Source organism: Mastigoproctus giganteus, chromosome 1 (assembly GCF_048544385.1).
Source record: "Mastigoproctus giganteus isolate SK-2022 chromosome 1, ASM4854438v1, whole genome shotgun sequence".
NCBI classification, from domain to species: domain Eukaryota; kingdom Metazoa; phylum Arthropoda; class Arachnida; order Uropygi; family Thelyphonidae; genus Mastigoproctus; species Mastigoproctus giganteus.
This window is the reverse complement of record NC_143575.1, coordinates 50,451,432-50,479,422: the sequence shown is the minus strand read 5'-3', so window position 1 is coordinate 50,479,422 and position 27,991 is coordinate 50,451,432. Positions and strand designations below refer to the sequence as shown.

At 38.7% G+C, this 27,991-nt stretch overlaps 1 protein-coding gene across 3 annotated transcripts in view; it reads right to left on the bottom strand.

The window, feature by feature from the left end:
* Positions 1-27,991, bottom strand: part of LOC150090786 (H(+)/Cl(-) exchange transporter 5-like) — a 202,800-nt gene that overhangs the window by 132,976 nt on the left and 41,833 nt on the right. The window contains exon 1 of one of the 3 annotated variants that reach the window (XM_090372695.1): positions 20,901-21,024. The exons of the other annotated variants lie outside the window; for them this stretch is intronic. The gene's annotated coding sequence lies outside the window, so the exon portion shown is untranslated. Of the gene's footprint in view, positions 1-20,900; positions 21,025-27,991 lie in introns of those variants that run through there. 3 annotated transcript variants of the gene reach the window in all.

Here is a 27,991-nt window from a genome sequence, read left to right as displayed (position 1 = left end):
ACGAACGGACTCTCAAAAGTAAAAAGCGGATAAAGTTATGAATAGAAATGACAATCAGACTGTGATATAATTCATAGTGATAGAACTTCTGTTAGCGTGATTTGATGCTTCCAAATCTTTCGGAAATTTCCAGAATTACAACAGGCCCAATTTGCCATGTCTAGGGAAACTTGCTCAGTCGTGTCTGGAAAACAATTTTAAAATATGGAAATCTCGATCATTTGCAATATTCTAGAACAATTTTAAATTCAGCTTGAAGTAACGAAATAAACTAACAATATTAATGGAAAAATATCCAGCGTAATAAGTACGCAGGAATACTGGAAATCAAACTTACCAGATATGGTAAATATGAGACATGGAAAATGAAAAATATAGGTTTTCACTGAGAAATATGGCTATGTTGACAACTCTAACAGGAATATCTCATGTGTTGATGGCTGAGACCATATCTCATTCACTGCAAGCCAGGAACTCCTTCATTCATGGAACTTTACCATGATTTTCCCACAGGGTTTTTCTATTAAAAACGTACCGGTATATACCTGGCTTATTTTTAGGTTTTGGCTATTTCTACCTGGACGATTTTTACTGTATTTGGGCTGACACTTCTGAATTTGATTTTAAAATTGGCCTAAGTGTTGTCGTTCAGATTTTATGATTTATAAATTTAAATTTTGCCTCAAACTGTTTTCTCCATTCATCGACAGAATTGTTGTTCCTTGGATTGCAGACCTGAACTACGTCAGATATAAATTTAACAAGTAGGTCAATGCTGGCTAATTTTCCTGGATTTATGATTATCGAAAAGCAGTGGCGAAATTACCATACCACCCAGTCCGAGGAGAGATGGTTGGATTGGCATGATCGTTAAAGAGTACGACAGGTCCGTTCGAGAAAAACTTGTAGCTGACCCAGAATTTGTAGTTTCACTACTGTTGAAAAGATGTTGTTCTTGTAATTGGTTTTTAGGAGCATCGGCAACTAAAGCCATATTGCTCTGTGTATCTGTCTATAAATTATGTGTGTTCTAAGGTCGATTTTCTGTTTACTGGACGAAAAATCCGAGGCTATGGTTGCTACCATAGCCCTACCTTTTGTTGTGCAGAAAGTACCTCACAGTCGTTTACCACGAAGTTAATCGTAAGTGAAAGACATTTGTAGGCAAAATTTCTCTAGTTCGAAAAATACAAAATTTTCAAGAGGTCTCAAGATATCATAGATCCCGGCTACACTTAAAAAAAAAAAAAAAAAAAAGAGAGAAAAAAATGCTTTGATAACTCTCATGTGATAAACTGCACCAATCAATTTGATATCAGAAATAAATACACATAATGGAGTTCAGATTATAACCAAACTTATTATCACAAAATGAGATAAACATAATTCTACGGTAACAAAGTAACAAATCCAACAGACCTAATAAAATAATCGAAAAGCTATTTATTTCTTCCATTATCAACAAGACAGATTTAAAAAAAATTATTTTTGGTTACATGAGAAAGTAACTCGTACACCTACAGGTGTATATGAGGTGTGATGAAAAATTCAAGGAACTGTGTACCTTTAAACTGGGGCGAGTTATCGCCACTAATTTAAAAAGGTACAAACTAATTGTGGCGACTTATCACCACAATTTAAAGCATCAAATTTTATTTTAAAAATTAGGGAAATGCAACAGAAACTGCGAAATATTAAAAGCAGCTTTCGGAAAATATTCCGTCGTTCGAAGACTTTTCAGTGGCTCGCAAAGTACGCTTGTAAGTCGAAATGATCCTCGCTCTGGCTGTCCAAAGAAGAGCAACCCATTTGATGAGATCTGCAAAAAAAAGCACCCGTATGAAGAAATACTTTGAGTATGTATTACTTGTGTCGCCCTTTGATCGACACAAGTAATACATTCACAAAGGAGGATCAAAGGGCGACAAGTAATTATAGACCTGTTAGTTTAATTTCTGTTCCAAGAAAATTAATGGAGGCACTCGTTAAAGAAGCACTGCGGAATCATCTAGACAAGACTTCAGTTATAGCTCGGACACAGCATGGTTTTGTTAAGGGAAAGTCTTGCCTGACCAATCTGATTGGATACTATGATGTGGTCACAAAGGAACTGGATGCAGGGAATAACTCTGATATCATATATTTGGATCTTAGAAAGGCTTTTGATACTACTGCACATGGAAGACTTGAAAAAATTGGAGCAGTGTGGCATTGGAGGCAAATTGCTACTATGGATAAAGGGATGGTTGAGTGGGAGAAGACTGAGTGGTAATCAATGGACACTGCTCATCGTGGACTAATGTTATTAGTGGAGTCCCTCAGGGTTCAGTGTTGGGTCCATTGTTGTTTTCTGTATTTATAAATGATATTGATGATGGTATAACAAGCTTAATGTCCAAGTTTGCAGACGATACGAAGGTTGGCAGGGTTGTCAAGGACGCTAATGATAGTACGCTGCTGCAGCAGGATCTAGAAAAGTTGAGCAGATGGGCTGAGAGGTGGCAAATGAAGTTTAACATTGACAAATGAAAAGTACTACATATGGGAAGCAGTAACCCCAGATTAACGTATCAACTCTGTGGTACTACACTGACAGTGGTAGAGAACGAAAAGGACCTGGAGGTAATTGTGCAGGCAGATATAAAGTTTTCTAAGCAGTGCAGACGGTCTGCAAGAGTAGCTCATGGTGTCTTGTCAATGATATACAGGAATTTTTACAGCAAGGATAAGAATGTGATTATTCCCTTGTATAAGGCAATGGTCAGGCCACACCCTGAGTACTGTATACAGGTCTGGGGGCCTCATTTTAAGAAGGATGTAGAGCTGTTGGAACAAGTACAGAGGGCAACAAGATTAGTGAATGGAACAAAGGGTTGCTCTTACGAAGAAAGGCTTAAGTTTTGAAAATGACAGTGTCTGGAGACTAGGCACCTGCGAGGTGATCTGATTGAGGTGTATAAAGCCTTGAATGGTTTGAGCATGCTCAATGCTGATGGGATTCTTCCTCTTGCTCAGAATAAATAACCTGAGAGGGCATAAATTCAAATTGAGGAAAGACAGATGTAGGATAGATGCGCGGAAGTTTGCCTTTAGCCAGCGGGTAGTTGGTTGGAGGAACAGACTTCCATCCTTTGTTGTGGTAGTTGATAGCCTAAATAAATTTAAGGCTGAGCTGGACAGGTATTTGGAACGAACGGAGGGGTGAAATGGGAGCGTTTTTTGTTTTTTGGTTGATGCTGCATAAGCTTGCTTTCTTGCATCATATGCCTCTACTAATGCTAATGCTGGCTGAAAGCTTGGCAACTTGCAGGGAACTTGATTGACGTCTATTAGGCTTTGAAAGAAGATACTAAAATAAAATTTTCACTGTTATGATTCCAGAACTGGAGGGCATGAATTCAAATTACGATGAAAAAGTTTAGACTAGATAGTAGGAACTTTCTTTTGGCCAGAGAGTTGTTCATTAATGGAATAATGAATAACTCCGTAGTTGACAGCTTGAGGAAATTCAAAGGTCAGCTAGATAGTTACGTGAGGAGGGAAATACATAGGCATTTTATTTTCTTCTTTTATGATATATTTTAAGTTTATTATATATATATATATATATATATATATATATTTTTTTTTTTTTTTTTTAGCTGATGCTAAATTAGCTAATGCTAACGGTCAGGGGTAATTACCTCTTATGATCAAAATAAGGTGGATTATTATTATTATTTATTTATTTATTGGTTAAACTCCATTATGTGAAGCTTACCAATGGATCTAATCACAGCAATGTTCTGTTGCGGTGAGTGCCGTTATGCGATTGACTTCAGGCGGCAGTGTGTTTCTTCCGTTTTTGCTTATTGATCTTGAGTATGCCATATTTAAAAAAAAAAAAGCTAGGTTAGTTTATACTACACGACTTTTTGGAAGGATTAAAGTAAAATATAAAACAAACATACTATTAGTGTTTTTTTTTTTTTTTTCGCTTTTTCAAAATTAAACATCACGAGCGAAAAGAGCGGCAACTGATAGCAAATTAAACGTATTACAAAACAAATGAGCGATAATTAATAATCTAGAAAAGACGTCCTAACAAAAAATAACGAGATATTGCAGTGAATGAAACGCATTACAAAGCAAATGAGCGATAAAAGCCGTTAATTATTTACAGTAACTCTACCAATCATCAAGAAGCAGTGAGCGGCGCTACAAATATCCACAAGTCGCTGTCGCAAAGATCTATGGGTAAGCCTCACATACTGGAATTTAACCTTTTTTTTTTTACTCTATCTGGCGAAGCTTAATAGTCCTCCAAACGCTGTTCTATCTCCAACCTTTAGAAAATCCAAGAACTTACTAATAATCACTAATTAACGTAGTTATACAGGTTGTACAGGGTATCATCTATAATAGCGTATAGATGATTATATACTGCAGAACTTATTTACCTTATTAATTATTAAATACCGCAGAACTTACTAGTGCTTAGCAAAAACAGGAATCTGAACAATTTCCGTATAAACAAAGTACAACACATTTTAAAATTAAATGACAAATATAAATTAGGTTATATGTGGAGCAAATCAGCTTATGAAGGACAATTAATTTAGGGATAGCATCCAATAAAATGAGGCTGTTCAAATCAAAAAAAGGATAACCTTAAATTAGAAGAAACAATTAAATCATACGTCATGTTTTTTGCAGAATGTCTGAACTCAATACATGATTAACTCAGCTTAAGTATGTTCTGAAAGGAAGGATTTCATCTACTTAAAGACGTGGTTTCATTTTTTTTTTTTAGACGTCAACCTGTAACAAACTTATTGAATACTTCCGATTTTAGTCTTTCGAATTTAGTTCTGAAGTCTGCGAAAGATATTATACACTTTACTTTTTTTCTTTTATTGTTAATATGGCTATCGAACTTGGTCATGAAGACGTGCAAGTTTGTTGGGGTTAAGATCGGCTTTATCTAAACCAGATGCGTCCAATCTTTTTTGGGTACGGGCCAAAACAGATAAAAATGCTCAAGGTCGGTGTCGCAAAGCTCTTACCACTAATTATGCATTTTAAGAAATAAAATTTAAAGTGTTTTTGTTAGCAACGATCGTATTCAGGTTTTTTTTTTTTTTTTAACATTTGAAAATTTCACCATTATTACATCACGCTAATTACATTGCTATTATAATAACATTGCTAAATTCTGAAGAAGAGACAGAAAGCAATATTATTAAAAACGGATATTTTCAAAAATCAATGTGAAACTATTGTGTATTTTGTGCCACGCTAGTATTAAACTATGTGACACAATAACACTTGAAGGCTGTAAACATGGCCGCGGGCTGGACATCCTTGGTCTAAACAAAGTTAATACATCTGTAGCGAGTGGTCAAGCGAGCGGGTGCATCAGTACACGTGCCTTGAGTGACCGGGGTTCAAGCCCATGACTGCTAAATACGGTGCTGTTTCTTGTATTCTGTCTATCTTGTGAACTGCTCTGACCGTTTGGTCATCCCGGAGTATAAACAGAAATAAAAACGTAGAATCCGGATAAGAAGTTTTCCAAGGGACTGGAGGTTTAGAACTTCTTATGCAGGAGAGCTTCTTAGAAGGGAAAATGACCTAAGGGTATGAAATATTAACTACACAAATAAAAATGAAAAGATACACATTAAGTTAAGATAATTTTTTAAGTACAATTTCAGAATTTATAAATATTTTAGTCTGCCTATGGGAAGCGTTTTTAAACTGAGGATTTCGAATTGCTTAACATTCTCTTCATTACAAACATTACCAAACACTCATTGCCAAGTTGAAAGGATGAGCTCCTTTGGAGTTTCAACATACCTTAAAAGGTCACAATTACAGTAAGGCAGAGCAACAATCCACTAAGTACCGTAATTCAGAACTCTTCAGAAAAATCAGAATTTAACGGCAAATGCTTCATGTGATCGACGCTATCCAATTACGAATATCGATGAAAATAATTGCAATATGTCACTTCCATTATATCAAAATGTTTATACTATAAAGGTTTTAAGGCTGAAAACGTCAGACTACGAAAAATTCACTAATCGAACAAGTTAGAGCGTAGCATCATTTTAGTTCGTAGCAGTGTCAAAACTAGAAAAAGTGGGCCCCAATGCAAAGTTAAGTATGCACCCCCCCCCTGAAAATATTTGTTTTGGTAAAAATAACAAATCCTTAAAAACTGCCCTGAAAGCGGCAGCTATGCTAATACCATTTCACCTCTATTCACTGCTGCAGTTTTGCTTGTGCTGTGCAGCTAGCTAACAATAAACATGCTTCATGTGAAAAAAAAAATTATTGTTCGTAGACATAGTAAATTTTACCATAAACATAACTAAAAAACTTACTTTTTTACTCAAATATTTTTTTTTCTGTTTCGGGCAGGAGGAAATTGGGCCCCCTTTCAGTCCTGGGCCCCAATACACCGCATTGGCATAGTTACGTCACTGGTTCGTAGTAAATCCGAAGTAGGTGACATCGTTTTTGTGATTCCTCATATTGTGAATGCTTTCACAACGAGTTGCCCCGATATTGAACTACCTAGAAAGGTAGTTCAATATCGGGCAACGCTTCGACACTGGATTCCAGAATAGGCAACACTTCGCCAGTGGATTCTCGGCGGATACCACCACCTCCTGGGTGGTGGTATCCGCGGAAAATAAGTAACGTTAGTCTACTCCATTGGCGAAGCGTTGCTTATTGGAGGAAGTGCAATATCAGGGAAACTCGTTGTGAAGGCATTCACAATTTGAGATGTAAAAAACGATGCCATTTCAACAATTTCGGTGGTTTACAAAGAAATAAAATGATGCTTGGCGCTAACCTGTACGATTACCAAAATGTTTATATTATTTAATATAAAAAATAAATAATTTCTATATTTAAAAAAAAGTATTAAGTGGAAAAAAAAGCTCACAGTTTCAGTGACAAAAACGATGATCTTTAATAAAAGACTAAATTATGGTAGGCCTCCAGTAATAAAATATTAAGGAAATTCACTTCCTCTAGCGTCCACACACCTTGGTGCTTTCCTAGAAGATGACCGTCTAGCCTTCTCATCACACTTATAGCATCTCTCTAAAAAGATTAAGAACTTTACATCAATGCTCTTCAGAATTTTTAAGAAAGAATGGGGACTAAAAAACAAAACTCTCCGTATCTTGTATCGTACCGTCTTTATCCCAATTCTATCATATGCCTCCTGTATTTGGTTTCAAAGGGCCAACCTTCTTACCGTAAAATCTCAACTGGATACTATACAAAGGTCTTTTCTCGTGGCGCTGCTTCGAACATGCCGTACAGTCTTCACACCGACTCTACAAGCTATTGCAGGCACTTTACCCACTGACCTTAATGTTATTTATAAAGGTCTCTGCTATTATATTAGGAAAGAAATACCTATTACCTACTAAATATTACTGTCGATTCAACTGCTGACCAAAAGAAAGAAAAAGAGAAATGCTGGAATCTTCTAACCAACTGTTGGCGATCCAGGTGGTCCTTGTCTACTAAAAGGTATTGTAACCAAGTCGTTTATACTTGACATCTCATTTACCTCTTCTAACACTATACAGAAGTGGTTCTTCCCCAATCTCTGCACATCATACTTAATAACAGGTCATGGATCATTGAATGCGAAGCTCCTACAGTTTAATCTGACTACTACAGATGCTTGCTTATGCGGTGGCATCTGGGACTGGCAACACGTAATTTACTCTTGCCCAATATACCAAGACCTTCGGCAACAGATCAACTACATCCGATCACTTTGCTCCTGGAAATGAACACGATTTAATTACAAATAAGGAGACTCTTGAAATTTTCCAGGAATTTACAAAAGAAATTTTTAACAGACTGCGCCAGCTAACCAGTTTCCCTACTATCAGGATATCTGCCTTATAACTCAACAGTGATTTCACCTACCATCATTGACTGCATATGTTTTTCCTCTCTTCATACGATTCTGGCATCAATTCCACTGCATCTTCTGTTCTGCCGTGTGTGTCCCTGGCCAAGTCTACCTGAAATTTTATTATGAAACAAGGGATACCAGACTACTGGTTTCTCTAACGACTCGACTACTGCTGATTGCCACCCGATCACTAAGCTACATGACCACTGTTCAATTCATTATTCTTAGCGGTTGTTTTTTTTTTTTTTTTTTTATTTATTTGCCTATATTGATTGTTTTATTTTAGTGTGGTTTTTTTTTTTTTTTAAATTCTTATTTTTTTTTGTTATTGTTTCTTTTTATTTGCTTACACTCGTTGCTTTTTTAATTTATACATATATATATTTTTCATTTTATTATTATTTTATTTTTTTCATATTATTTTCATTTTATTTATCTGCTGGTACCACCGGTTTGGGCTCCCGGTGGTACGGGATTTGCTGGCATCCACTGGAATTGATTTTTTCTCCAGTGGATGCGGGATTCTTACCTTGTCACTTTCGTTTGACAGTACGCGTATTTTTGTGGCCCGCCTCCTCGTGGCGTGGACGGATACAAGAAAACAAGACACACTTCGCAGACATAATAACACCATACTTGTATCTGGCCATTTCACAGAGCTCTGTACTCACCACAGTGTACCATGGCATTATTTATGTACCACGACACCTAAACTAACGTTTAGGTGCCGCCGTACATAAGACAACATGTCCACACTAAGCGGGAAAACGTCATTATAATAATATACTGTGCATTCTTTATCAGGAACTTTTTATGCGGGAAAACTTTTTACCAGGGAAAAGTCTTACTCGGGAAAATAATACATTACAATATATAGAGGCGAAACTGGGACTTAAGAAACCAAACCTAGTACAGCAAAAAACTTCTTATCCGGGTTCTACTGTGTTTATTTAATGATACCAAGCAGGTCGAAGGTATGGCCGAATCGAAAACATTTCATAACGCCAAGCCGGTAACTCCAGCCAGCTTTGTTCCTAGTAGAAAATGGAGGTGGAATGGAGAATTGAAACTGGTAGGAGTTACGAGTTACAGTTCGCCCCCACCCGCTTTAAGAATAAAATAAGAAATACTTTTCTCTGTGACAGTTCTCCATGAAAGATTAAAATTTGCGTGCTATCTGTTAACAGCAGAACCACTTGGAGTAGCAATTGAATTCTCTTCCATGGATAAAAATTAAAACTATACTTCAACAATTACTGTTCCTGTAGATATGCTGGTAGCCCTCTTCCATCCAACTAGTTGGAATTTGAAAGTAGTCAGATTTGCAATCGATTCAACGCCAAAAGAAGATTCTACCAGCAAGATAATTGACAAAATTTACGTGGCCGGGCTGTGGTGTGAAAAATGTGTGTATCAAATCTATTAGAGAAAAAAAAAACAAAAAAAAAAAACGGAACCAATTCTTTTATATAACTGACGTTGTGAATAGCATACTAGTGAAAGTTCGTTTTGTGTTGCTCACCGAAGTTTGTGACATGCCATACTGGGTTAAGGTCTAGCCATACCTACGTATTGTAGGCTCACATAGTTGGCAAACATATTGGCTATTTGTATACGTCTGTTATTTCTTGTGGTTATGAATCAAGTCTAATTTTAGTAAAATATATATATGGACACCATCACTGAACACAGAGCAATTAGTCTGCAAATGGGAATGTAAGATACAGCAGGTGTCAGTTTTCTGCTTGCTGGTCTGTTCTAAAGTTGAACTTTCATCTCAGGGTATTAAATTTTTCTTTGTGTAGTTATGATAAATGCATAACTTTCCGTGATCAGTAATTACTTTTAAATATGGGACCAATTTCTTTGAAAAAAATTAATTAAGCGTAATGAAGATACTGAAAGTTCTTTGCTTGTATTTTATAAACAAGAGTACGAAAAACATTGCACTGAATGGACCAAATGAAAGGGGCGGCAGAAGAGATCAACACAAAACTGAAAACAAAGTTCAAGGCAACAAACAGCTTACTGGATCCGTTCAAGAACTGAACTGACTAAGGACAATTGATGCATGCAAGACTAACATTCCATTCTTCTCACTCTAGTTTAGTGGCGAAACTACCATATGGTCAGGTCGCCACCGCAGGTGCTCGAGGAGTCAGGGTGTCCGACTTTAAGTTACCATCAACTATGGCTGCCAGAAAACACGATAAATTCAATACTGATTTACAGAAAAAATTCAATGTTATCAACAAAATTAAATTAAAGGCGAATATGAAGCGCAATAAGATATTTGTGGGACGAAATTTTCTAATGCTCATGGCAGTTGATCTGATATTAACGATCAAGCAACTGCTTAACTAAGTATAATCTTACCTATTATCAAGAGTGATTACAATTCCGACTGTCCTCCAGAGTTGTCATTTCTTTTGTGTCATTTAAGATGCAACTTCAGTATCACTAAACAAAATTGTAAAAGTTTTCTTAACTGTCACTCTGTTCACCACTTTTCACGGGTCTTGATTTTATCACTTTAAAAATCAGAACTCATTATAACGCGACTGCATTATAACCAAATGTTCCAGTTTGAGTTACAAAAAATCCAGTCGTCTGACGTATAGGACCAGAGGAGTTCACCAGATACGAGAATATTAACGTACAGTTGTTTGCAGTATTCGGACACGCGGAGTGGTGGATAACTATGTACTCGCTAGATGAACCTCGGCAACGCTCGTAACCAGGGCTCGGGAATGCCATTCCTGGTTCGTCATACGAATCGGCAATGTCATATAGACTTGATTATTAAAATTAAGATAACACTATATAACAAAAAAAATTTTAGGTTATACTCCAAAAAATGAGTACCACTTTGCGGACGTGGTTTCTTTTGCTTGAATCCGTCCGAGTCAGTGGCGTTTACGCCACTGACTCGGACACTAACATAACATTTTTTTCACTAGCCAAAAATGAAAGTCTAATAAAAACCCAACTTCTTTTGCTTGAATCTGTCCCGAATTCGGCCACGCCCGCAACGCGGTGTACCCATGTTCTGGAGGGCAGCCAATTTTTTTCTTTCTTTTGCGGAATCCAACATCTAATCAAATAGCATTAAATACACAAGAGCTTTTCTCTTGTGTATTTAATATTTTATATTCATTAATTACTAGGGGGCTCTGCCCCCTGCTCGCCAACCCCCGCGCACTCTTTTCTACGTATTTGTATAGGTATGACGGAGTAAGTCTTTTCTACATAAAAGACACCTGTCGAAAAGCACTGGTCGGTATCTAATCAGAAATTACCTATGTATTTACCTGTGCATTTGTAGTGCTCGGGTATTCTCAAGGTTGAATAAATAACACTATGTAATCATTTACCTGCATTTACATACGTCACTTAAGAAAAGTGACTGGTAAAAATTCAGATCTTGGGTACCACTCCATACTTCTACTAAAAGTCACGAAGAATGCAGTGGTTGGCAGGTGCCACTCATTGTTTAGTTCAGCTCCCTTTCCTCTAGGCTGACATGCCTAGCGTGTTTATCCCCCCACTTTCCGCTGTTTTAAAATCCAGAAGTCGTTTACCGATATTAAAACAGCAGAATTGGGGGATAAACACCCTACCTAAATTAAGCATCCCCTCCCCTACGACACAAAATAATCAGAAACAAAACTCATTCACAATAATCACCATTCACAGAACTCGATCGTATGATCACTCCGTTCTACGACCACGCCCACTGCGCAGAGATAAGTAGTACCGAAATAATAGATGTTAGCCAAAGGCCTTTTGCTTCGAGTTCCATAATGCATGAGAAATATTGTTGAATCCGAAGAAGCAGAATTAAAATATTTACAAAATACTAAACTATTTACAAATATACAAAATGTTAGACAGTGAAGCACGTGCACGAGGGTTAGTGAACGTTTTGGGGGAAGTTGTCAATAATCAATTGCATTTGTAGTGACGTAATTGCCCCGCCCTATTCTCCCATTGGCTCGAATAAATATCACTAGGAAGAAAAACTTTTTAATGGGTTTCCCCGTGTCCTGCTTTGCTCTAAAAATGCTCCTTTTTGACCACATTCTGCATTTTCAGTAAACCCTGGAAAACGAACAGCAGGATTCTGACCGCCAATACCACCGTTGTTGTCGTTCTAATCTTCAGTATCAGTAATGACCACATGGTGCAAGGAAGCATTCTGGCTTATGCTACACAAGCCAAAAAAATAAAAAATAAAATTTTTAAAAAATAAGAAAATAATGATAATAATTAATAAGAAAAAAGGAAATGGACAACCTATGCATTTCCCTCCTCCCTTAGGTAATTATCCAGCTGACCTCTGAATTTTTCCAAACTGTCAACCTCTACCACCCATGTAGGTAACTTATTCCAGTAATTTATAACTCGCTGGCTAAAATAAAACTTCCTGCAGTCCAGTCTAAATAACTTCCCCCGTAACTTGAAATTATGGCCCCTTGTTCTAGAATCATTTTAGGAACCTTACTGCCCCTGTAGGCTCGAAAGTTTTTTCATTAAATAAATACACTTTTTTCAACTTCACTCCCATAATTTCTCATTGACGTGAAGGGTTTTTCTTCTGTAAATATCGATGCAAAGTAACTGTTAGTTCATCTGCAAAATCGGCTGGGTATTTAATACTATCTCAAGTCCATTACATAAGGGTCCGATCTGGTTTGTCGTTCTCTTCTTTGCATTTATACATGTGAAGAAATCCTTATTCCCCTTCTTTGCCAGCGATTTCTCATAATCTGCCTTTGCCAGCCTAATCTTTTCAGTGGCATTATTACAGATCAATTTGTAGCTGTTATAGGCTTCAGTACTTTTTATTGCTCTGTAACTTTTTTATTCCGTCTTTTCCTGCTCAAGTAATCTGGCAACTTCATTATTCATCCAACTTGGATTCCTCCTCGTGGAGTATTTTTTTAATGGTATATAAGCATTCAAGGCTTATGTGATTAATGTTTTAAAGGTATACCATAATTCAATTGTATTCGCTCCCTGTGAGATATCTACCCAGTTAATAGAGGCCATGTATCATCTTAAGCTTTCGTAATTTCCTTTCCTGAAATTATAACCCATTCCTTTGCCTTTAACTACTGCTACCTCTCTCTCTCTCTCTCCACCTTCAACCGTAGAACTCAGTGATCACTTCCTGCTACTGATTCCTGTACTGTCAGCCCTATTATGTCATCTGGTTCATGGGTGATGATGAGGCCTAGAGTATTCTTTTTCCTAGTACTTTCCCTGACATGTTGATACAAATAGCAATCATCTAGTTGATTTAAAAATTTTGTCCCCCATGTGGAGTTTCCTTTCCATTTGTTCCAATCAATTAGAGACAAATTAAAATCACCCATAATAAGACATTCAGCTTACTTGCCCATGCCATTTGCATGTAGAGGCTCTCATCATAATCACCTGGCCTGTAGATTACTCCCGCTCTCATTATACCTTTGCTTCCACTATCTAACACCATACAGATTCTATACTAGCATGCGAAACGTCTGAATCCGGGAAAGCTTTCGTCGCGCTCAGGCTGCTTTTGATAAGAAGCATGACCCCACCACCCCTTCTATCTTCCCTATCCTTTCCAAATACATTATACGTACCATACTGAAACTCATCATCCCCTATCTCCGGGTGGCACCACGTTTCTGTAAGCCCTGTTATATCAGCGTTACTTGTCCTAACCGGCAGTTCGAATTCACTCATTTTATTGATGACACTTCTGACATTACTGTATAAACAATTAAGACTTAGCGTTCTTGTATAGTTAACTACCCTGACACACCCCTTAAAATTATTTAAGCTCGCTTCCCTGGCATTTGCTACCCGCTCATTTGAAACGTTTCTGCCCTCAGAACATCTTGATGTATCCCGTCTCTACAAAACAGATGATTCCTTCTACCTACAAGTGCCGGCCAAGCTGATAGAAATTTCCTCCCAAAAGCCTTGCAGAGTCCTTCAAGTCTTGAGTTAATCCACACGGCTTTCAAGCATATAATCTCTCCTATCGTGCCTGGGAAGAATTGCAGACACATAGACATTGTGACCTAACTCGCGACATTTCTTCAGCATGATCCCGTATTTTTCTAACAAATCGTCAGATCGTGTATGCTTAATGTCATTAGTCCTCACTCTGACAGCCTGTTGGTGACTTCATTAATAGTTGGGTATGCCCGGCAGACATACCCTGGTTCCAGTCCACCTATCCTTATTACAAAAAAATATTTCCCGTTTCCCTGACAATGGAGTCTCCTTTTGAACCAGAGTAGTTTGCACTTGGTTATTCTGTTCTGGGGCCCGAATCGGGAGTGCATCACTTGGTAGGTTGTTGGAGCCTTGAGTCGCTGACGAGCTCCTAGTTCCATTATTCTCGAGGGCAAGCACCTGTTTTTTCAGTGACTCAAATTGTTCTAGCAATGTACCAAATTGTAACTTAAGATCGGTGCACTCCTTACAACATGAGGTATGAGGTATATTGAGGGTCTAGCGGCTCCTGGGATTTCTCCATCTCCGCGAATGTTCTATGTATCGGTGACAGTACCCTGTCAAAGCCAGAGATTTAGAAGTGTGTGGGTCATGAGTAGTGTTATATGTTGTGCCCATTGTTTATCCGGCTTATTGGCCGCCAGGCCCCTAATGGGACCAGACGTTGTCCATACCTCGCCACGTGGAGGCTAGCCGGGTGTTACCATTGAGTCAATTGTACTCTGGCTGGTCCTGCCACTTACTTTCCTGGGATTTTAGTGGCTAGGACCTAAAATAAAATTGGAACGACCGCGGTTGATTTTAAATCACTTACATTAAAGCACTAATATGGGGTTGACGCTGAAAGCCTGTTTCTGAAGTGCCTAAAAGGTTGGGCGAAAATTTTTGGTGTATTTAAATTTGGACGTGTAGGGCTATACGCTGTGCAAGAAAAAGTGCTGGGAGGGGAGAATGAAGGCTGGTGGGTGAAATAGGAAGAAGAGGGTCGATAGGGTAGGTGACCCCCAATTTTTCAGTGAGGCATGCCCATGCCCCACCAGAGGGAAGAAATGGTGTGGCAGGGAAGAGAGGCGACAGCAAGCCGTCACCTCCCACCCCTGCCGGGTGTGGGAGTAAAAGAATTGCATTGCACAAGAGAGTGCAGAGCATAGAGCCAATATGGCTCCGTTGAGGCAGCAACTTGGAGTTCTCTATCTTCGTTGGTCTTCTCTGTCATTGGTAGCCATATTTTTCCTCAGCTATGAACACTGGTCAGGTTCATTGTTGGTCTGTTAGCTATGGCTGTGGTTCTCTTTATCATGGGAAGATCCGCAGCTCCATGGGGTTATTCTTGCGATCGCTGGTTTTAGATGATTAGTAGTAAGCAGGTTCCTGGGCGAGGTTCTCCTTGAGTCCTCTCCACGCATGTTCTGTGTTTTTTTTTTTTTTTTTTTTTTTTTTTTTTACCTTCTGTAGATGGCTATCAATGTTTTACGCCTACCAAATAGTTTTTGGGCATATTCCTTTAGCTCCCTGTATTCCTCAAGTGAGTCCAATAGATGTGATTCCAAGTTCTTGGGGAGGTAGTGTATTGCAGTGATCAGTCTGCACCTGAGGTCCTCATAATGGGTGCAATCATACATAATGTGCTCCCAGCACTCAAGCTCCCCACAGGCACATCTCGGATCCACCTCAATCCCCAGCGCTGCCAGCTTGGCTGTAAAGGCCCCGTGACCAGTCAATAAATAGGTGGTGTATAAGCCAGGTTGAAACCAAGTTGGGGGACTGGGGTACATCCTGTCGATGTTCGGAATGAATTTCCTGGTGATATTTCCCTTATTTGAGTTGGCCCAGCGCTCCTGCCAAACTTGCATCAGGTGTTTTTGCAGCCTTGTCTTTTCATTTTTTGTGGTGCATTAACGTCCACAGTATAGCCATGGTATGTACAAGGTATTCCTTTCTCTATGTGGTAGTTCATTCCCCTACGCATGATCTCTAAGTCAAGGGGAAGAGCTCCGGCCAAGACCTGCAGCGCGTGGGTACTGGTTGTCCTACAAGCACGTGTAACTGTCAGTAGGATTGTTCTTTGCGTTGCATCAAGGATGCGTCGGTTTACTACAGTTCCTGTTTTGGAAAACCATATTGCTGAGGCGTAAGTGATGATCGGTAGGAAGGTTGTTTTATAAAACAATGACAGGGTGCGTTGGTTTAACCCCAGTCCCGCCTGACGATCCTAGCCACCAATCCAGAGTATCTTTTGATTTTGGCTCTGATATAAGTTAGATGGTGTTTAAAAGTAAGGTTACCATCCAGTATAACTCCTAAATATTTTAACTGGGTCACTAATTTTATTGTGGTAGGTCCCACCTTTATTTGTGGCGGTCTACGTATATCAAGCTTGCCTTTTAGCAGGACGGAGGACGTCTTTGTTGTTGATATCGTCAGGCAGTGGGTTCTGGTCCAGTTTTGCAATATCAGCATTGCCTGATTGGCCTTTTCCTCTAGCTGGGCCCGGCTATCTGCAGCAATGGTGAGGACCAAATCATCAGCGACAAAGAAAAGAATCTCCAAGTCGACCTTGGAATAAATTCCACAGGTTCTGCAAAGGATAAAATCATGCTTACCGGGAAATCGCCATCAGCTATTTCCGTATGAGTCATGGTACTCTCTGACGAAATGTTCAAGGCGAATTTTGTAATAACCATTATGAAATTTACTAATTATTAATAAAAGAAACTTTCAAAAAGTTATAGTTATAATATAAAAAAAAACTATCACAGGGAAAAAGACTTATTAAAATAAACTTTACAATATAATAAATAACCTTTTAAATCCTGCTCTACTTCACTAATCACCCCCCAGGGCTCACATCTGGTGAGTATGGGCTTGGCACACCCAGGGAAGGGTATTTCCAATGCCAGTGCGGAAAGGGTATGTCCTGAGCTGGATATCATCATTCATTCATTCTCTCTCTCTCTCTCAGGTAACTCGAAATTTTTTTTTTTTTTTTTTTGGCTGGTGCAGCATAAGCATCAGGCTTCCTTGCACTGTGTGGCTAGTAATAATAATTCTGCTTTAATCCCCTCTTTAATGTCGCTATGAAGAGCTGTAATAGGCACGTCTACTCGCCACGAATGCCAACAGTAGAATTCTTATCATCTTCCTTCCCCAAGTGTTCCCTACCATAAGCGTCAATATTCAGTTTTAGACAGAATTTAATCAGCCAAAATTTTCTTGTCAATAAAATTGTGGGTCAAATTTTTTAAGAAGGACAGACTCGCAACCTACTAAAAATTACACACTACGACTTATCAGACCCTATTAGCAATGCCAATGCGGAAAGGGTATTTCCAATTATGAAAAATTGGTGGGCTGAAGAGTCCATGAAGGCGAAACTACAAAGTTAACATTAATATCAATAAAAATTGATCCGAATTTGTAAACTGTTAGAATGCAACCGAAATTAATAGCGGCTAAAAAAAAAAAAGGCAAACAAATAATAGTCACTTAAATTTAAATTTTTTGCAAGTTTTATGTAATAATAATAAACATACAAAAAAATTTAGCTAATGTATGCAGTGCGTTGCATTTCAGCCACGTTCGATTTTTTCCCCTTAAATTAATTGAATTTTTCTTTTTCTATGATTAATCGAAGTGAAACGTAAATAGTCATTTCCTTATCAATTAATTACTAAGTTATAACTTTTTGGGACTCCTAGTAAAACTCGATAGTTTTACGTTATCTAAATTTAGTCATTCTGTTTATTACAACTGTATAATATTTATTACTTTTTAAAGTCTTTTTCCCTATCTATACATGCGGAATGTATCTCTTCACAAGCGACATCACGTTCACGAGTCTTGCATTATAGCGTTCGCGAGTCTTTACACGTGAAGAGTGCACAGACTGCCTGACGCTAACAAAAGGCATTAAAACTACATTTATCTATGAATTTATTTATTTTATTTTTTTCATACAATTTGTATGGAAAAAAAAAAGTAATAATTGTCGGATTTCCATTTGTCCGATTTTAATGAAATTTTGTTTCGGGTCAACAAATATTTTTAAAAAGCTGGAATACAAAATTCCATTAAAATCCATCCAATGGCAGTCCTGTTACTTGCAGACGGACGTACGGTCATGGTGAAGACAAATAGGCGCTTAGCCCATATATATACATACACACACAGTACTGCCGTAAATACTGCATGTAGTCACAAAATAAAAAGACACAGGAACTCAAAACTCTGTGGGCTTATTCTTGAACACCCAACAAATGAAGCAACACAACACTCATTGAAAAATGACCCCCTTGTGTTTTTTTTTTTTTTTTACACAAGACCTCAAACGTTCCGGCCATTCATCAAGAGAAGTACGCACATCTAGCGGAAAATTGGCCACAGCATGCTCCAGTGATCTCTTCAGACTCTCCAATGTGGCTGCCTTTTACCACAGACCATCCCTTCCAAAATAGCCCACAAACGGTAATCAAGTGGATTAAGTTCTGGGATGGCAGGAGGCCATTCGTCATGATTGATGAACTCTAGCACATTCTCAGTCGGCCATGTTTGGGTGATCTTTGCCTTGTGGGCAGGCGCAGAGTCCTATTGAAAGATCCAGTGCTGACCATTGAAGAGTCTTACTGAGGGGTGTCACATGCGGCTCCAGAATATCATTCAGGTACCCCTTGTACTGGTTTTCACCCACTGAACACAAAAATGCGTCTTTGTTACGCCTTCGTATGAGTCTCCCCGCCAACCCATCACTGATGCTGGATGATGACCCCTTTTAACGGCCTGACATGCCTCTGCAGAGCTATGGCCATATACCTTGTCATTTTGACGGTTGTAACTTTCCTTAATAGAAAAAAATCTTTTCATCTATAAAGAGTATCTGTCGATGCTTACCATTCGCGTACCCACGCTTCACTGCCTCTGAACTTTTGCGCCTCCATTCCATTAGAGCTGGAGTTAGGAACTGTCCTGTTCTCCTGCGGTAGGCACTCATCCTTAGATCACTTTTAGTTATGCGCGCCATCGATCTTGGTGATATTCCCATTTCTCTGGACATGATTTTCTGTTTTCGTAGGGGATGCCTACGAATTCTGTTCTTCACCACCTTGATAGCTGCAGGGGTCCTCACAGTCCTTGGGCGGCCGGACCGGGACCTGTCATCAATTCTCTGTTGTTCATCGCACCTATCAATTGTCCTATAGACATATCTTCGGCTTATTCCAAGTGGTTTCAGAAGTTTGAAAATTGTAGGAGTATCATGTCCTGCCTTATGAAGACCTATGACAGTAGTCCTGTTTTTTTATCTCCCCATTCCATTTTCACTGGCTTCCTTTACTAGTTGATACCTGTTAAAGAAAACCATACATTAGTACTACACATGATGTGCAAAACCCACATCTCTGTAATATAATTTTCTATTTTTACGGGAGTCTTACTTTGTGACAATATTTATGGCAGTACTGTGTATATGCGAATGCGCCTCAAAAACGAGCAAACTCTGATGTAACATTGGAGTTCGCGTGTTTTTTATCATGCTTTTTTACTTTTAAAAGGCAGCAACTTGGTAACAACTTAGTTTCATTAATCGTTTGCTACCAAGTATTCTTCTGGAAAAGCACTTTTATTTATTATTTTATTTTTTATTCGTGTTATTTAATTATTTCGGTTTGCCAATACTTACCTCTCAAAACAGAGTATATAATAAGGTATATCAAAAATATCTGGCCCGGGATGTCCGCACTTCTAGTTCAAGTGTATGTTGGGCGTGTTGGTTAAACGATACATGAGTATCGTAGGTCATGTTTTGCCAGTGTATTAGTAATAGTACTCACCATATTGTGCAAGGAAGCCATAGGCATTTTCTGCACTGGCAAAAAAAAAAAGTAGTTAATAAAACAAATTATATGCTTCCCTCCTCACACAGGTAAGTATCCAGTTGACCAATGAATTTATTCGAACTATCAGCCTCAGCTAGCTGAGAGGGCAACTTGTTCCAGCTATCAACGACTCGCTGGCCAAAAGAAAACTTCCTATAATCTAATCAAGCCCTGTAATTTGAATTTATGACTTCTAATTCTGGAATTGTTTGAAATAGTGAGAATTCCACCTTCATTCATTTTACTAATCCCTCTCTGAGCCTTATAAACCTCAATGAGGTCACCTCTGAGGTGCCTGGTTGCCAAGATCAGTAGTCCACGTAATCGGAGTATTTCCTCATACGGTCGTCCTTCCGCCAATCTCACCATTCGAGTTGCATTTTTTTGGATTCTGGGATAGAAGCTACAGCGAGTAGCTGCGTATTTCTGAAACTCTTAATTAATTGCAGGTTAGTTTTTGAAATAATTTTGAGTTTTTATTTTATTATACTAAACTGTAGTTAATATATAGTTTGAATTCCAATAGTCACTTATCTAAATACAAAAATAAACTAACCTACGTGACTAAACTTTTTTTTTACCTTTAGTCACGTAGGTTAGTTTATTTTTGTATTTAGATAAGTGCAGTATTTGGAAAGGTCTGTACAAGCGTGTTCATGAGGCGACTTGCATGTTGCGCAAGCTGAAAAAATCCGGAAGAATTCATGGGCGACCCCTCCCCCTCTCTCTCTCTGAGATCTGGTAACTATAGCCCCGAACGAAGAGGACTTCACGAATTCCAGCTATCACTGAGAAACCCAACAACCCACTTCAAATTATGTCCAAATTCAACAAACTGAAAACCACTGTTACACAACCCCAAATTACTATCAGTGACTGAGTCACAATAAAAGTTCAGAAATTTATCAAAATTAAATTATGCGTGATAAATAACACACACACACACTACCATTTACAATACAGCTACGTATCTATTCACTACACAGCAACTATGAAATAAAAATAAACCAACTCCGCTCAAATTAAAGCACATTTATGATGAACTGTCCAGTGAATAGAACAAATGTCATAAAATACATCCTTACCTTTGGACTTAAGAGAAACCATTTCTCAGGTAAGAAGAATTTCTAAATTTACAGCCTTACTACAAGTTTACAAATTTCTGAAAGTTCTTTTCCTAGGTTGACATTTAATCCATTCACAGCAGCTACTTCAAGCAGTGTTTACAAAAACTGAAATAAGGCAATAAAAAAAAAAAAAATACTCCTTGTTAGGTAACTGTTTCAATCGCTTTATATACTGCGGGTACGAAATAGCTCGTCTCATAACCAAGTGCTAAGTACGCACTACTTTGCAGGGTTCCGCGAGATCAGCCAAGTCTAACTAGTGAATCAGACGTTGCGTGTTTTTGCTGAAAGCTTGTGGAAGCAATGCAGATGAAAATAAATGCCTGGAATTTAACCTTGCTTGCGTTCATTTTTGAATATTGGTCGGGTTTTTACGCCTTTCCTTCCTATTTCAAAATTAATTACCGTAGTTTAGGTTCCTCAAATAATGGCAAGAAAAGTTTCACGAAATATTTATTATTTAAAAAAATAATAAATTATTGTCCGATGGGTGACGCTGTGAAATAAAACGCGCATGACTAAATAATACAATACTGTATCTTTGATAATGAGTGACATGTAGATGACGCTTGGGTACAGCTACATGGTTTATGCGTTGAATAAGTGAAGTCAAATATCAAATTTTAATAAGTTTGGCAACCATAGCCGTCTCTACAACTTTAATACATCACTATCTACTATCACCACTAAGTATGGAGACCAATTTCTAAAAAATCTAGGGAGGGGGAACTTCGTAATTCTGACTAAAACGTTTTTCCGAAAACTAGACATATTAGTTCATACAATAATACATATTATGGGGAAAAATATCATAAAATTTCCATCCCAAATAAAAATGAAGTTGAATATCTGCTGTGACAGTGACACTAAACCGAATATTTATATAAAAAATATTTTGTTTGCCCACTGAAGTAGTGCAACGAGGCGTCGTAGCGCCAGGGTACAAAGGTTAATTTCTGTGAACTCAGCCTAAAATAAAAATAAAGTTTTGTACTGTCCCATACATCTGCTCTCAAAGACGAACTCCCTTCGAAGTAACACCACTGGTTTAGTTAGTGTTTGCTTAAAGTTGATAGCGATTAAAAGTGAGTGGGGCTCAATTAGAAAGGGGGTCTCAGCTAAGATGGGTGGCCATATTCGTGCAAAAATTATTTATATTACAATAAAAAAAACACAACGAAATATTTAAAAAACAAAACGAAATATAGTAAAATCCCTAAATTAAAATAATTCCATATAATTAGAGGCACAAAATTATGCGAAGCCCAAGGTCCTGAAAATGCTTCAACTAGTCCTAAATGTAAATATTACTAATTGCTTTAATCAGTATGTATGCAGGACATAACCATACTATTCAATAAATTAGTCTAAAATTCAGCAGTTCACGTCATATAAATCTTGAAAAATAAAAACCCAACAATCCTTTGTTTATTGATTCTAAATAATAATTGCAAAAGAGGTCCAATTAACTCTACAGTCTTGCACAATTTTGACAGCGTTTCGAAACCGCTCTGAGTTTCGTTCTCAAATCTAAGACAAAAGAAAGTAATTCTAATCAGCCAGGTACGTAAATACGAGTTGTCTTAAGGAAAGAAAAGACAGCTATTCTAACAGACTGGTAACCGTTTAGATTATTTTGAATTAAATACTAATAATAAAGAAAATAAAGTACAATGTTACAATAAGGAAAGAAGTTCAGGAACGCTTCTACTACTCAGGCTAAACACCTGCAGTACTAGCTGAAGAGTAGAAGAGTTTCCGAACTCTCTAAGCAAGAATCTTTCCTTATTGTAACCTTGTTGTAATCTTTCCTTATTTTATTCTCATTATTAGTAGTCATGTCTAATTCAAAATTAGTCTTTTCTTTCCTTAAAACAATGTATTTACTGAAAAAGCTGTTTAGAATGTCTTTCTTTTCTCATCGACTTGAAAACGAATCCCAAAGCAAGTTGTGAAAAAGTTCGAAATGTTGTCGTAATCGTTGAGTTAATCGAACCACATTTGTAATTGAGTTAATCGAACCAAAAATATTTAAATGGTGACAAGTGTTGAATGTTAATCAATAATAATTTATAGCAAATACCCGCGTATCCTTTTCACACAAGACATATCACTCAATTGTTTTGTAAGGAGGGAAACAGACAAGGTAGTCGGAAAGTCTAATCGCGTTTTTGTTGTGGGGTTTTAGGAGCATCGGTGACTAAGGCCATATTGCTCCGTATATACCGTCTGTAAGCTGCACGTGTTCTGTGATCGATTTTCTGTTTGGTGGGCGAAAAACTCGAGTTTCGGCAGAAAAAAACCATGCTTCCCCCCCCGACTAACCCAGCCACGTTGTGAAAAAAAAAAAAAGCCCATAAAAATTCCTCAAGTCATCGACAGGACTCAAACTCAGGTCTTTTCCACCCGGTGGGGGAGGCGCGTGAATGTACAAAAGGATTCTTCTTATAAAGAAACAAATGAAGGGGTAGATTCTTCTGTGGGGATCGCTGCCCCGATATCCTTATGTTGACACCATCGTAAGTGAGCGACTTACAATACACTTCAGTTCAGAGAGTGTATATAATTTAATTCATGAAGCAGTGAGAATATTTTAAAAAGTACGTTTTTTTTTTTTATCCATCAAAACCAACAATAAATGCACATATCAGTACCCCTGCTACTTGGTTTTGTTCCCTCTTCATCGTTGATTAAAAGAAAAGAAACAGAATATCCAATAACTTCATTCTCCGTGCAGACATCAGCAGATTCAAGCAAAGGATCTCAAAAGCATACTGCAAGCATTTAAGTGAGGCGCAATAACATTTCAGATTAATTAAAATAAAACAAGGACAAGATACTCTGTGCTATACTTTAAACCAAGGTCGTGATTAAATATTAATAATATGGAAGCAAATGCATCGTGACACTAGCTCTCCGGGATTAACAAAATGAATACAGACCTTTCCCTGTTTGGGAGAGATGGCATTTCCTTGTTTGCATAAAATGATTTAAGTTTTAACATAGTTTTGGTTCAACCCATGGTTGAATCCGCCTCTCAGATCTAAATTTCACAGTCAGGCATAAAAGCAAAAATTGTTGGATAATACATAACTCCATATTCTATTATAAAGAATTTTATTCAGGGATGTGTTGATATTTTAATCTTCATCCACTGGAAAACTAAAACTCCTTCACAAAGTTGCCTTAAGACATCCGTGTTCCCCTACATCCCCAATACTTCTTCCACACTCCTGAAGTGAGAACCACATTTCATATTTTGGAAGCAAAATTGGATACAAGAACAATTTCCTTAATCAAACAGACGCCTTAATGAACTACCACAAACTAGATTTGCATTCAGACTCAGGCCGGTTTCTAAGAGAAATATTAAACTGATGCCCTACATTTGGTTTACTTATACCATCTGGGATGGCAGTATCTTTATAACAGTGAAAAGAGTTGCATAACTGTTAAGTACTTCATGTAAATAGCTTATTGAGCGCTCTGCGATACAGTATATATATTCAGTGATCACTGAATTATGACCACCCCATCCGTAATGGACTGTGTCACATAGCTCGCAGTATACAAAGCCGAACAGCTTCCTACACTAGAGCAGTGGGAATTTGCATCTGGTCGTGCAAGTCAAAATTATGGGACGTAGTAAAGATCACGGAATTTCAAAAGGGTATGATTATGGGAGAACGTGCGTTGGGTGCTTCCATATCAAATTCGAATTCAAATTATTATATTAGGGTCACTCATCTTTACATATACTCGTATTTGTGACTGTAGATTGCGTACTTTCTATGGTCGATTTGTCTGTTTTGCTGGACGAAAAAAATCCCAGTTTCTGGGGTAAACCTTGCTATCTACGCCTGAGACCGACTAACTCAGCCACGGAGTGAAAAAAGCCCATGAAAGTTCTTCGCGTCATCGATGGGATTCGAACCTGGGCTTTTTCCACCCGGTATGGGAGAGGACGGTGACGATACCACTTTGCTACCGCGTAAACTGCTTCCTATCAAAAACGGTCTTGTCAGTTGCTCACAGTGGGCTGTGAGCAACTGACAAGACAAGATGGGGTCGAACGGGTCCAACCACCTCCCGCCGACAGACTGTAAAGGATTACGCAAGTTGGATGGATATTCGTGGTAAGCGAAGGGAACAGCGGGTTGTACGGGCTCAACGGCAGGTCAGTGCGCCACAGATCACATCGCTATACAATATGAGGAATGGAAGAACAATATCCTAAATGGAGATGCGCCGCACACCGAGACATTTGGTGTAACATCCGACTCGTCGGATGTTACACCAACTGTAACGCCGACGGAAACTTTCGTGTTCAGCGCAAGCAACACGAATCCATAGACCTATCGTGCATAGTGCTCGCTATCTAGGTAGGTGGCGGTGCTTACTTAATATTGGGAATGTTTTCTGGCAAGAACTGGAGCCTCTGGTGGGTACGAACCAATGTTCCACTGGTGGGGATCTACCAGCAGGAAAACCTAATACCGACCTAAGAGCGTACCGCTCAATCTCTCTGTTAGCCAACCTGGGAGAAGCTGTTTGAAAGAATGATTGATCCCAGAATCTCTCTGTTAGCCAACCTGGGAGAAGCTGTTTGAAAGAATGATTGATCCCAGAATCCAAACTATCCTAAACTCACAAAACCTTTCATCCAACTCGCAGTATGGCTTCAAGAAAGGATCCTCCTCGGGAGATGCCACTGCAGTCCTTGTAAAACACTGTACATATTCCACAGCAGTCTATGAGATGGCCATCTTTGTGGATTTTGAGGGTGCCTTTGATACCCTTTAGTGAGAGAGTTTCCTCAGGTCCCTTAGACTGGGAAACTGCAATCAATGTCTTTACAAAGTCCTAAGGTCCTACTTCAGCAACGATTATTCAAAATTTATAAACAGAGGTTTCCCACAGGGGTCAGTGCTAGGACCACTCCTTTGGAACTCCATACTTGGCCAGTGGCTCACCAGAAGCTTTGACAACTGCGTCAATTTCGCATATGCAGACGACTTGGTTATTTGCATTGCAGGAAGATCCAGGAGAACCCTTGAGGACCGTGCAAAGATTGTCCTGGATGACCTGGTAAGCTGGACCCTCACAAATAAATTAAATATATCCCCTAAAGTGTTTATTCACGGGAAGCAAATTCCATATGTGGCACAAACTAAACACCTTGGCCTAATTTTGGACGACAGGCTCAGTTTCCAACCACACGTGAACAGTTTAGCAAACAAAACCAAAGCCTTCACTGCAGCCATCATCAGGATCTCTCATTCGGACTAGGGACTCACCAAAAGAACCCTATCTCTCTACTATAAAGCTGTGTTCTTGTCAATTGCCTCCTATGCTGCTGAGGTCTGGTTCCATAGGGTCACTAACAGTAAAATCCGGGCCAAACTCCTTTCCATGCAAAGAACCATGCTGCTTGCGACACACCGAGTACCAAGAACAACATCAACTAATCCACTGCAGGTTTCTATCAGGGGGCCCTTCCCCTGGACCTATATATAGCTTATAGAGGCTTCATCTGCAAACACAAAAAAGGTCTACCAACCTCACTCCTTGGAATAGACTGCAATCCTGCTAAAAATATCAAACAGGAAAAAAATAAACCTATGGAATAAACTCCTCTCCTTTTGGCAGGTTAGATGGTATGAAAGTCCCACTGGAGAGGATACCAGACTTTTTATCCCCGATGTCACATTTGCTATGAATAAGCTACATTGTAATTGGTTCTACCCATCCATGAGCACATCCTACATGCTAACAGGAAATGGCGCTCTTAAAGCGAAACTGTTCCAATTCGGACTGGCGACAAATCCTCATTGCTCCTGTGGGGAAGAGAAATTCTGGAACCACATCCTATTGTCCTTCCCCAACTACGAAGAACAACAGACAACACTTAAAAATAAGGTTCAGAACATTAGCATTAGCATAGGCATTTGATGCAAGAAAGCAAGCTTATGTAGCATCAGCCAAAAAAAAAAATAAATAAATAAAAATAAATAAATAAATAAAAAATAACCACTTCCACTTCCCCCCTCTGTTCGTTCGAAATACCTGTCCAGCTGAGCCTTAAACTTATTTAGGCTATCAACTTCCAAGACAAGGGATGGAAGTCTGTTCCACCAACCAACCACCCGCTGGCTAAAGGCAAATTTCCTCACGTCTATCCTATATCTGTCTTTCCTCAATTTGAATTTATGCCCTCTCAGGTGATTTTTCTGAGCAAGAGGAAGAATCCCATCAGCATTGAGCATGCTCAAACCATTCAATGCTTTATACACCTCAATCAGATCACCTCGCTGGTGCCTAGTCTCCAGACACTGTAATTTGCAAAACTTAAGCCTTTCTTCGTAAGAGCACCCCTTTGTTCCATTCACCAATCTTGTTGCCCTTCTCTGTACTCGTTCCAGTATCCCTACATCCTTCTTGAAATGAGGCCTCCAGACCTGTATACAGTACTCTAGGTGTGGCCTGACCATTGCCTTATACAAGGAAATAATCACCTCCTTATCCCTGCTAGAAAAATTCCTATATATCATCGACAATACACCATGAGCTACTCTTGCAACCCATCTGCACTGCTCAGAAAACTTCATATCTGCCTGCACAACCACCCCCAGGTCCCTTTCATTCTCTACCACTGTCAGTGTAGTACCATAGAGTTGATACGTTGCTCTGGGGTTGCTGTTTCCCATATGTAGTACTTTACATTTGTCAATGTTAAACTTCATTTGCCACCTCTCAGCCCATCTGCTCAACCTTTCCAGATCCTGTTGCAGTAGCATAGTGCCAGTAGTGTCCTTGACAACCCTGCCAATCTTCGTATCGTCTGCAAACTTGGACATTAAGCTTGATATACCATCATCAATATCATTTATAAATACAGAAACCAACAAAGGACCCAAAACTGAACCCCGAGGGACTCCAATAATAACAATAGTCCACGATGAGTAGTGTCCATTGATTACCACTCTCTGTCTTCTTCCCCTCAATCACCCCTTTATCCATAGCAGCAATTTGCCTCCAATGCCACACTG